Source organism: Protopterus annectens, chromosome 15.part0, assembly GCF_019279795.1.
Source record: "Protopterus annectens isolate FY-2018-M chromosome 15.part0, PAN1.0, whole genome shotgun sequence".
Taxonomy (NCBI): domain Eukaryota; kingdom Metazoa; phylum Chordata; order Ceratodontiformes; family Protopteridae; genus Protopterus; species Protopterus annectens.
The window spans coordinates 564,253,648-564,267,088 of NC_056749.1; positions in this window are offsets into that span (position 1 = coordinate 564,253,648).

Genomic DNA, 13,441 nt, shown 5'->3' on the forward strand with positions numbered 1-13,441 from the left:
AGATTTATGTGCAACAGTATTCCACGTGAATATGCAGTGGTGGTGAAGGATACATTTAGGGGATTAGACCTGGTGGAGAAAGCTCCTGGAGACTCATGGACAAAAGCCTGTGATACTGTCCAGAAGTGACAACAAAAAATATTCAAATAGAAAGATAATTAAGGAGATAAGATATCTGTCTGTGTAGGCTTTAGAAATGACCAATGGCTATTGATAGAAGGAGATAAAAGGTAATGGAGAAAGGGAAAACGTGTCAAACTGAGTGCAGAGTTTCAGGGAATAGCAAGAAGAGAGAAGCTGGAATACTGAAATGAGCAGTGCAAAATGTGGAAGAAGGAAATAATATTGGGGAAAAGAGATCTCTTCGAGAAGCTAGGTGATATTAAGAGAAATCTTCTTCTTCTTCTTTCGGCTTTTTCCCGGTTAGGGGTCGCCACAGCGGATCACCTTGTCCGCACATTGAATGGCAGTGGAGTTTTACGGTGTCGAGTTGCCAGCCCGGCGCCCAACCTTCCACAGAAGGCACACTCACACGCACACCTAGGGCCAATTTAGAGTATCCAATCCACCTGCAGCATGTCTTTGGGATGTGGGAGGAAACCGGAGCACCCGGAGGAAACCCACACGACCACAGGGAGGACATGCAGACTCCGCACAGAAGGCACCCCAGCCGAGGATCGAACCGGAGAACCTCTTGCTGTGAGGCGGCAATGCTAACCACTGCACCACCGTGGCCGCCCTAGGTGATATTAAGAGAAATGCCCGGGTGAAATGGATATGACAAAAGACAAACATGGAAGGAGCTTATCAGAAGCAGAAAACATTAAGAAGATGTGAACATAGTTTATAGAACGTCTATTAAAAAAGGACCCCAACATCAGAGATACATACAACCGCAATGGTATATTCTCTGATGCAGAACCAGACATTCTAGTGAGTGAAATTAAATGGGCCCCAGAATCCCTTACTAATAATGGCTGCGGGAAGTGATGGAATTCAAACTGAATTGTTTAAAATCCTGCAAAATATTGCTATTACACTGCTGCTTGAAATTTGTCAGCAGTTTTGGAAAACACAACAGTGGCTATTAGACTGTAAAAGGTTTGAGTATATTTAAATCCCAAAAAAGAGGTGCTAAAGAGTGTTCAAATTAATGAACAACTGCACTTGTTTCTCAAGCTAGCAATGTAACAGTCAAGATCCTGAAAGCTTCACTTCAGCAATATATGTACCAAGAATGGGCAGATTTACAAACTGGTTTTAACAGGAACACTGGTAACAGAGATCACATTGCCATCAGTCAGATAATACAGGAAGTAGGAGTTCCAGATAAATATTCAGTTGAAATTAATCTACAGGTTTTGAATATGCAGACCATAAATAATGTGTGCCAAGTTCTTATACAGATACAGAGTCACCTTATTTGCCATCTGAGGAACCTGTATGCAGAACAAAAAATAACAGGCAACAGGCGAAACCAAATATGCAATAATTGACTGATTAAAGATATGGAAGAAGTGCAAGAAGCCTGTATACCGTCAGTCTACTTATTTCATTTATATGCTGAATATAGCATGCAAACTTCTCGGACAGTTTAATTATGTACTGGAATCATAATTGCCAGAATAAATATTAACTGCCTCAGATATGCAAACACTGCCAATCTGATGTCTGAAAATGAGGGAGATTTGAAGAACCTGTTGATGAAGATGAAAGAAAGCACAAAAACTGCCATGTCACTCAATATCAGACATATAAAATGATATAATCTTGCCCTATCAACTCTTTGCAAATAGACAGGGAAGAAGTAGAGAGAGTGTCACATTTTATTTTCATGGGCTCAAAGGTCTCTGTAGATGGTGACTGCAGCCATGAAATTAACAGGTACCTGCTTCTTAGATGGAAAGCTATTTCAAAGATTCATAGATTAGTACTAAGCTAACTGCCCTTGTGAGCTATTTTAAGCTTAGCTACTTATCCATTGTGAGACTCAAACCCTGAACCTTGTGTTTAGCAAGGCAAACACCTTAACCATTAGGCCACCCTCCCACCTTGTTAGGCCACCCTCCCACCTTTAGTTGGGTGAGAGATGGATTCTAAGTAAAGATATGCACTGGAAAATCAGTGCTTTATGAACTCTGATTTTAGAGAAACCGTTTGAGAATTTCATACACTGCAAAAAGATCAAATCAGTCAGTATACATAAGAAAATAAATCCAGATTGTTCTCTAGCTAGTCTGACACTAAACCTAAAATGCTCTGCCAGCATAACACGAAGACAAGATCATCACCAAAGACACTGAGACTGGAAAAGATTAAAGGTGAAAGTACACAGAAGAAGCTAAGAGGGATAGACAGCATAACTGAAGTGATGAATATAAATCTGCAAGGACTTATAGAATCTGCTGTTGACAGACAGGCCTGATGTGCTGCAATCCTTGAGGTCTCAGAGAACTGTCTCTCTCAACAGTCCAGATTTTTACAGAATGTCCAGATTTTTGTGTTATAATTTTGGTCTGTTCCTCATAAAATGTGTAATTTATGGCAAATCACTGAGGACTGAAGTCGCTAAATAATGACAAACATTTTTAGTTTCAGACTTCATATCCTTTAGGAAAATGCATGCAAATGCAAAACCTGTTATTCTACCAAAAAATCGTCCCTAGTTTTGGGTGTTTGTTACACAACAGTTTTAGCTTTGCCCAGATTTCTACGTTAAAAGGTTGAGGAAAATCAAAGGGTCAGTCTTGACTAAATGAGTAAATAACAACAAAATCACCATTTTATATTTCTAAGCTTCACTGTATACTTGTATGGTGCTTACGAAATAAACACCTAAAGTTGAAGGTACAGTCAGAAATCAATCATTAATTTACTTAAAAAATAATCCTGCTCTAAATATATGTATATTTATACATGTATGGATGGAAGTGTAGAAGCATCATAGCTAACTAATGTGCAATAAATGCTATCTTGTTTGAGGTTGCCATGTATACATCATAGAGTATGCATTTACCAGTGATGCGTACACAGCATACATTATACCAATAATGCATTTAGTACCAAAGTTTCATCTGAATTAGCTGCTGAAGTGTGGTTAAAAGTAAGGTCTGTAGATCAAAAAGGCAGAGATGTTTGTCTTTCTTAGAAAGGGATTTTTCAGAACGAAGAGTGGAGAGCCATGACCAGATGGACCTGGGAGGTATTCTAACTTTACCTGTGGAGTGATAGAAACCTGCCTGCAGAGTTACCTGTACAGTACCAAAATGCTATCTTTGGATATATTTGTGAAGTATTCGGAACCCAGTTCTGGAACTGAGAGACATCTTGTCTTGCCTGCAAACAGTAACAAATACTGGCATTTCTTTATGAGACTACAATGCTAGATTGACAGCACATTTATACACACACACACACACACACATATATATATATATATATATATATATATATATATATATATATATATATAATTTATTTATTTATTTATATTTGTTGACCGGGAGTGTCCGACTGGACGTAGATCCATTTTCAGCAGAGGCCCAGGGAAAAAAGCTCCACAGTTAAAATAAACAGACAGTAGTTACATTGGATTACATAGCGATTAACAATTTACATAGCAATTACTTACAACATATTTACAGATGAAGAACATAGTACATTAGCAGACAACTAGAATCTTTATCTGTGAAGTACATAACAGACATTAACAAATGTTACAATAAGAAGTTCCTGCTGTATAATAAGTACTAGGCTTATGAGCATCTGAGCTTGCTATAATCAAGGTAGCTAGTGGAGTGGAAAGAAAGGTAGTGGTTGGATGGGGTGGGTGATATTAGAGTGGGAGTTGCAAGGGCATAGCCAGCATGTTTTTAGGTGCGCTTTTAGTAAAGTTTTGAAGTGGGTGCATGATGGTATGGAGGTAATTGTGGGTGGGAGGGAGTTCCATAATTTGGCTATGGCACAAGAGAATAGTGCTTCCCCAGCAGAGTTACTGGCTTTAGTGATCTGCAAGTGATTTTTGTTGCTGGATCTTAGTGGTCTGGTGGTGCGATAGGGTTGGAGTAGATTCTGGAGGGATGGGACATTTAGTGGATGGTTTACTAGTTTGTGGGCGAGTGAGAGTTGATACCATTGAAGGAGGTGAGGGAGTTCAAGCCAGCCCAGTTCAACAAGTGAGAGACAGTGGTGACTACGGTAGGATGCCTCTGTGGCGAATTTGGAGATTTTGTTGTAGCAGGTCTCTAGCTTGTTTAGATCGCATTGGCTTAGGTTGGTATATATTGGAGAGGCATAAAGTAGGGTGGAGATAAGGTGGGAATTTGCTATAGAAATCTTTGCTGCTTTGGTGAGAATTTGCTTATTTCTGTATAGCACTCCTAGTTTTTTGTGGACTTTTTTTATGGTCATGGATATGTGAATGTCAAATTTTAGTTTATTGTCTATTTCCACTCCTAGCAATTTGGTGTGTTCAGTTGGGTATATAGTGGTGTTGTCATTTGCTGTGATGTTAAAGTGAGAGTTGTTTTGAGTATGTCTGGTATATATATATATACATATATATATATATATATATATATATATATATATATATATATATATATATATATATATATATATATTGTTCTGTTTGTTCAAAAATAAAACATGTTGAAACTCAAAATATATAAAACACAAAATGTTGAAAATGGGATTTTCCCTTTCTCCAGTGTTGTGTGATTCTGGAGTTGGTATATATAATCAGGGGCAGGGGGCATGCCCTCCTGCATTAAATAAGTTTCAGCATTTTGTGCTGTAGACATTTTTTGTGTCAACATTTTTTTTTTTCAAACAAACATAATAGAACTATATAAGCATTTTTTTCTCAAGTAGATTGTGATCAACAGATCAACATATAGTATGTCAATTACAGTCTATTGAAACTCAGTCCATCAAACAGGAAAGGCCCCATATAGGACAAATATTAAAGCCCGTTTCAATGGTTTGATGAATCTTATTTCAATGAATTGTGACCAACATTATACCCATCAATCACAATCTCTTCAGAAATAGTGACTATAATCATATACTGGAGCTCCTAATTTACTCCTCTTTCTTTAAAGGTGACATCTGTATTATCAACACACCTTGGCTGACAATTGTGTAAGACAGCTGCATTACCAGGGTTGGAGAATATGCCTTTTCTCAGGTATTCTGCAATCTCAGAGTTAGAATATATAATTAGCAGTGGGTAGGGGTGGAGAGCACAGTACCACCACCCCCCACACACACAAAAAATGTAGTTTTATTGTTGCATGCACAGTGGTTATGTCTTGGAGCAAGTGCAATGCCGTGACAATTTTTTAAATTTTATTGTGTCAGCATTAGCAAAGTCAACATACGCACACACACGTGCACACACACACACACACACACACACACACACACACACACACACACACACACACACACACACACACAAGGTTACAACAATCAAGCTTCTTGAAAGTCAGTAGACTATAACCTTAACAATCAAAACAATGAATCTATGATGAACCTATGCATAAAATAAATAATATTCATAGACAAAAGATGTGTACTATAGATAAATTAGTGGCACGCTGCCTTCCATACCTCTCAAACTTGCATAAGGAGTTTTATGCCCCAAAGCACACCTTTCAGATATTCTACCACCACAAATGTATTAAAATGCTGAAGGTAATCTTCTGTGACCAGTATTACACCTCAGCCTCAAGTCCTTTTCCTACCCATTCGCAGCCCAACAACACCAGGAGGGTGAATTAAGTAGTCAGGCAACAAATGCAACTCTCCCCACCACAATGAGCCACAGGTGACAGAATCATGGAGATGTGCAGTTCTGATATCAGACCAAGTTCTTTTGTCATGTGACTCAACACAATAAACCAAACAATATCAAGCAGCTGTAAGTGTAAGGCACACCTCCTCAGGCTGACACCTTGTGTAAATTGTCTTACCTAACCAAGTCTTGTCATTGTATTACAGTGCACTGAAACATTAATCATTGACCTGCATGACTCACTTTATACAGTTCAAAACAGTTATACTTTTTATGTCAGAACACACTAATGCCTGTAAGTAAATCATTAGTCAGAAAATTGCATGTTTTTATTAACCAGGAAAACCAATTTGGCAGGGTTCCCCTCCAGGCGTTATGCAACAGACCTGCCTGTTTAGTTAAATTTCTCAGAGTTACACAGTAGTCAATAGAGACTGGAAGAATTACATTTATTAGCAAACCAGTCTTAATTCTTAATCTCTTTTGACAAAGAGGCAGAGAACTGTATGATTTATAATATAATGGAACTTCTGGCATGTAATATACATCTAAACATTATCAATCAATTCACTATCACTGAAAATAGTTAATAATGTCTGCAGACTATTTTATCACAAACATCTCTGTAACTTGGAGCCTTGTGATAATTTACATCTATAAGGATAGTCAAAAATATTTGAAAGAAGTCTGAGATGTCCATGATGTTAAATGTTACAATAATTAGCATGTTGACAGCTTTGGTTTTAGTCCTGAGACTTGAACATCAGCAGAAAACTCTGGCAAAAGTATATCATCAAGAGATGGAAAACTGTGATGTACCAATGAAAACAATCATCATCTGATGCTGTTTGCATCTTACTTGTGTCATGTGCCACTGCGCTGTGCAAAACCCACAAAGAACAGAAAAATACATGTTTTGTTCTCCAAGATAACTCTGTAGTCTTCAAGTACTAACCTCCTAAAATTTCAGCCATGTTACAGCCCTCTCACACAAACAAATCTGCCCAGAAACTGTCAGATACTTCCATTAATCTTCAATAAGTCAGCACCCTAAAAAAGTATGCCCAGAGATCCACAGCAAGTAATTCAGTAAATTTTAACAGCTTAGAAAAATGGCTTGTGCGGGGATGAGCAAAGATAGAAAATGACAAGTCAGTTAGGGCTTCCTCAGTTGCCCAGTGACAGTATGTTGCACTGATATATGTGATGAGAAAGTTCAGACCCAATAATGATCTACATATTCTACTCGGCAACATTAAATCATGATCTCTTGTCAAAAGGACCTATATCACATGCACTCAAGACCATCGCAGTTTAAGGTACCCTGGGATATTTTGCAAAGAAACCGCTAATGAAATTCTAAGCATTCCATTTAGAACTGGGGCTTACTGGCTCTGCGGAATGGCAAGATGACATGTAATACTGGCTTTGGTACTGTTTACTGTCATCAGAGAGTCGTTATGCGTAGTGACACATGGTTGTAATGTGCATGGGCAGCTGTCTGTAAAGGAGTAATCCTCCTATCATGGGGTAAGAGGAGAGAATTTTAACCACGGCACCTAAAGGGACTGCATTTTAGCATTGTCAGACACTCAATATGCCTGTAATACTAGCTTATGTGCCCAGAAATGTACAGCCATGACAAATACCAATCCAGTAAACCACAAATTGAAAAATGTGTCTGATTTCTGCATTAGGTGTTATTAATGGAATGAGCAGGTATGGAAAGGAGACTTCAAGGTCATAAGCTGTTCTTTTTGTATGTTTCTGCTGTTTTGAATACGACTACTTTAGTTAATTAGGATATAGACCTACATCTATTCAGCAGTCATATGCCAGTGAGTGGCCTCAGAAGGTGGTTTCAGAAAAAACATATACATCAATGATAAAATGGCCCTTAATGGGCATTTTCTGGAACAGGCGTCTCTTGCTTCTTCTATCCACACATCAGAGTCCATATTAAAGCAATCCAGTAAACAAAACCCAGTCATATGTGCAGGAAATGAATTTTAGTAGATGATCGTGCTGTGATGGAAAAGCATTAACCACACCCTGAATTTCAAATTATTTCCTTACACAGCTTAACCGAGCCACCTGGTGTAGAGTGAAAAATACAAGAATACAGGACAAAGGAATTGCGTCATCACCTACTAATTTTCTGGGCAGACTGGACCATGTTTGTTATATTCCTTCTCTGGCACTTGTCCTCCAGAGAGCATATGTCCAGTTCTTGGAATTACTGGTGTTTGTGAGACTCACTATTATAAGAATTGCTGAGCTCGATACCTGGTACTAATAGTGAACATTGCATTGGGAGCTTGATGCAAGACCTAATCAGAGAGCAGAGCAGTACAGAGCCAGTTTTACTTCATTTGTGTGACAGATGTAGCACCAGAAACTAAAGCTCAGGGCAGCTTTATCCCCTATAATGATTATTTAAATTAATATTGTACACATCTCTTGCTCATAATAGCTTGCTGCAACCTGTTGTTTTTGTATACTATTCTACACTGTGTATATTGTGAGTACCTACTACAGGGCTTTGTAAATATGTTTGACTTATATGTTCTATCTGTGTTATCTGGGGCTTTTTCTCCAGTCCTCTGCTGAAAATGGATATATATCCAGTCGGACTATCCCAGTCAACAAATGTAAAAATAAATAAAATAAAATAAATGATTGCACTGTACTGGACCGAGGCAGCACAGATTGTTTGAATCAGTATACAGGGGTATTTTTCTTCTTACATAGTGTGCAGAGGTTACTTTGTAAGTTACAGAACATCGAAGGACTTTTGATTCCATAAGGATATCTATACCATGCTAAGTATCTCACTCACTTGATGAATTACATGCTTTGCCATAACTGATCATCTTTACTTTGTTCTTCTATATCTTATTTTTTGCCACAGTCAGCAAACAGTACCTCTGTGGTAATGATACCATGTATTCTGTTAGAAATAAAAACAATGAACCAGACAGCCTTATGAACTACCCGCTGGGTAACTTCACTGTGCAGTGTTCTTCCTTCAGAAGAAAAAAACATACAAAGTTGGCCTTTGTGCAAGGACCATCAGGAAAAATTTTGAACCCTCCAACGTATTTTTGACACACCATATTTAACTGTAAATTGAAAATAGCTCCACTGTGGACTGATAACTAACTTTAATACTTTTTAGAGACTCAGAAAAGGAACAACACAGCTTCTTGTCTTGCACATACAATAAAGTACAACTGCAGTAACAGGTTTACATTATATGCTACTTTTGCTTTCTTAGCTGATGTCAGAGGCCTAATTTGTTTTGGTGGCTAAATGCAAAGTTTTGCACAACATTTATGTGCATTCTGAATACACTTAAAAACTTGATCATAAAAAGAAATATGCCTAATTTTTAATTTTTTTTGCAAAGAAATAAAGATCATATAAGCATACCTCTCAAAAGTTCAGAATTGTGCAAAATGTTCACATTTCTGTTTATATTTTCAAACTGTTCCTCAAAAATGCCTATTTTCTGGCATATCACTAAGAGTTGAAAGTCACTTAATAGATATTTGAGTTTCAGGCACCATACTCTTCAGCAACGCTAATGCAACCTGTTATTCTGGCAACTTTCTAAGAGTAATATTTGAAACAGGCCTCCAGTTTTGGCCTTTTGAACCCCCCCCCCCCCCCCCCGTGCATTTTCTGCTTTGTCCAGAATTCTTGTGATAAGAGGTAAAGATGCACATCCTGAATAGTCTTCCAAAAAAAAAAAAAAAAAACGTGAGCACTTTTATTATTGAAAAAGTGGTTAAGATGCTGAGATGCAACTGAGGTTCATGCTGACAATCCTGCTTTGATTCTCACAGCATCTAATTACATGCTGCTCTTATACACTAACTAAACTCTTACTTTATTGCAAGAAACCACCTAAATAAATAAATCTGAACCTTTTCATTTTGAAAATAAGCAGAAACAAGGAGACATATGTGGAGACATTTACAGCTTAATGGTATAATTTTCCCATGCTGCTAATGTCTAGTAAATAATAATACAGATTTAAATGAGAATTTAATAAAGCAGTCATGAAAGGCATGGCAAGAACAGAACTCTGTTTGCAAACAGCAAAAAGACAAGGGACAGGGTACTGGAATGGGAACTGATTTAGGGGTAGAAACCAGAAAACTAAATGAAAGGGTAAGAGAATTTCAGATATGATTGCTTTTAAATGTTAGGTGCTACTCTATTTGAGTAATAGTCCATCTCAGGAGTGGATTATGTGAGTTAGAATGAATAAGAATGAGGAAAAACTTAAGAAGGAACATGGCCTGGAGGTAGTGGTGACTGCTTGAAAGAAGTAAAGAAGTAATATAGGAATGTTTCCTTAAGTCCCACATATGCATCTAAACGTCTTTGTGCAATAATTCTGGACAAAATCAGACACAAATTTTAAATGTTACTCTAATTCACTTAGGAGGATGACACAGTGGTGTAGCAGTTAGTGCTGTCACCTCACAGCAAGAGGTTCACCAGTTCAATTCTCAGCTGGGGTGCCTCCTATGTGGAGTCTGCATTTCCTCACTGCATTTGTGTCGGTTTCCACTGGGAGCTCCTGTTTACTCCCACATTCCAAAGATATGCAGCTCATGGATTGGACACTCTAAACTGGCCCTAGGTGTGTGTGTGTGCATCTGAGTGTGTGATGCACCCTCTGAGGAGGGTCAGGTCTCGGGCTAACAACCTGATGCAGTAAAACCTGTACCTACTACGGAAACAAGTGTTGGGCGTGCTGAAGAGCATGGAAGCGGATCCAGGAATAAACTTAAGAAGTTAAAAAGTAGATGTTGCATCAACATGTATTTTCAAACAATAATAGGTATGAAACTCTAATCACTGGCATTATTGACTGACTGTAATCTCATGATTTACCAGATTTACCAATGATTTGCCAGAAAATTAAAACAAAATTATGAGGGACTGGGCTAAAATATGAGGCTAAATCAGGGAAAGTCGAAAGGTATGTTCCCACATCTAAGTCGCCCTAAATCTAATTGTCTTCCCACTGACTTTGCTAATTCAGCCATTTTGCTAAGATACTATGAATATAGTATAACGCTTGCAAACATTTCATCTCACAGGCCCCTGCTTACACTTATCAAGGGTACCAGAACTGTTAGAGATTTAGGATGCATGGCTAGACTTAAAAAGGCCCTTGTGGTCATTAACCTAGTAAGCACCGATGAACCCAGTGTGATTATGTTGCTCAGATGCCTCGCATGTATGACTTCATTTCGCTTCTGTTGTTTTGAATCTTACATGTGCCTGCCTTGGAACAAACCAACTACTCTGTGTTCTGTCTGAGTTGTTAACAAATATCATTTGTGTACCACTCATGTATTTCTAGGATAATTTGTTCAAGCTCTCTGCCCTAGTCAGAATTGTCAATACTTAGAAGTGTGCATTATTTCAAAAATTCTCTTTTTGGTTCATTTTAATTTTGTGCCCCTTATTTGATTAATTGTTTATAGTATTTACTCTGCCTTATTTATTTAGTTGCTTACAGTTATATGTTTTTTTAATAATTGGTCTTTTTTGCTAGAATGTTCCTTTATTTAAAATCATGTTCTCTTCCTTTGCTTCATTTTCATCTTAATATACATCTTTACCTGATTATTTAGCTTTGACTAGTGGTTAATTGCTCTGTATTTTTGTGTTTATCCACAGATAACCACTGAAAATGGAGAATCTGCTCAAAAACTTAAACACAAAAATGTGAGCTATCAGGGTTGGGGTCTGAAAGGATGCAAGGAGGTATAGAAAATAGGGTGACTCAAGAAATGCGGAAGAAATGCTCCCTTTGTACAAGCTCGCTGGGATATCTTCTGAAGGACTATATGCAGTTACAAGGGGTGTATAGAGAAAAGAAGGTAAAACCTGGAGACAGAATACAAAGGAGGGCAATTAGGCACTAAAAGAGTTGGAATGTTTGAAATGTATGTAAGGCCAAAGTAAGGGTCACACCAGACAAAGAAAAGAAAAGATAAAGAGAGAGAGAGAAATGGGGTACTGGTATGCAGCTCAGCAGGATAGCACAATAAGCAGTGAACTTCAGAGGAAAGGGCAGAGAGGACAGAAGAGATCATAAATGGTAGGCAGAGTTTAAATCTGACATTAGAAAAAAGAAGTTATGTACTTAGCATAACATTCCAGGTTTGTTGTCCATGATTTTGCCTTCATTCTTGCTGGTTGAGTTCGAAACCAAGCATCGGTTCCATCTTGGCCTCATACTAAAGCTCGAGAGCTCTCAATGGCTCGAGGCTACACTATATCCCATGATGCCTAGCGGCTGTTCCCCAGATCTCATTTGAGAACTACACTAGACTATACCAACTCATCCCATAAAAAGAAAATGAAATAGATGCGCTGCCCCTACTCTGAAACAGGCGTGAAGAGAGCCAGGCACCTATAGTCAATTTATATTTCCTCTCGATCGTCTCAGAAGGGGGAAAGGAGGGTGGGTGGCAGGAATGACGTCGAAACCATAGACAACAAACATGGAAAGTTATGGTGAGTACATAACTTCTTTATGTTATGTTGTCCTACCTCACCTTCATTCTTGCTGGTTGGGACAGCGTCCCCAGCACCTTCATCTTGGGTGGCTCAAGGGAATAAATTATTCAGAACTGTGGATCCAAAGGAAGCCCTGTTCCGGGAGGCCACATCTACTTTGTAATGAGTAATAAAGGTATGAGGGTTGACCCATGTAGCAGCTGAACAAATTGAGTCCAAAGGAAGTTTAGCTTGGAAGGCAGTAGACATAGCCATGGCTCTAGTTGAATAACCTGTAATTTTGCCTGGCAGCTGTTTGTTATGCAGGTTATAGACATAAGTGATGGTATCTGAGCCATTTTGATAGGGTGACCTTTGAAACTGCAATACCTTTCTGGTTGTCTGAAAAAGCCACAAAGAGTTAGTCGTATTTTCGAAATTCTTTGGTCCTATGTACAGAAAAATGTAGTTGTCTATGCACGTCCAACTGATGAAGCATGTATTCTGCCTTGTTGCCATAATTAGGGAAAAATACACGTAACTCAATAGACTGGTTCAAATTGGCCTCAGAACAAACTTTTGGTAGAAAGGAAGGATTCATTCTGAGGGACACTGTCTTTATGAAAGACTGAATAGGGAGAATGAATAGACAGAGCTTGCAATTGTGATACTCTTCTAACAGAGGTAATTGCTGTTAAAATAAGAACTTTAGTGAACAAGAGGAGGCTGGTTCAAAGGGGGGTGAGGTCAAGGACAATAATACCAAATTGAGGTCCCACAGAGGAGGAGGTTCTCTTAAGGGTGGTCTTAGAAGAAAAGTACCCCTGAGAAAGGCTTTGTATAATCTATGGGACATGATGTTCGACCCCATGTCTCTGACATGGTAATTTGAAATAGAAGCTAGTTGCACTTTTACCATGGCTGCTGCTGCACCTTGATCAAAAACTTCTGTTAAGAATTCTAGAATCGCAGATACAGGAGCTGTAAAGGGATCTATGTTGTTTCTGTCTGCCCAATAAGAGAACCTCTTCCATTTATTTGCATAAAGTTTCCTAGTTGTATTCTTGTGTGATGGAATTAGAATATGCTCTATTGCCGGGGATAAATCTGGAGCCT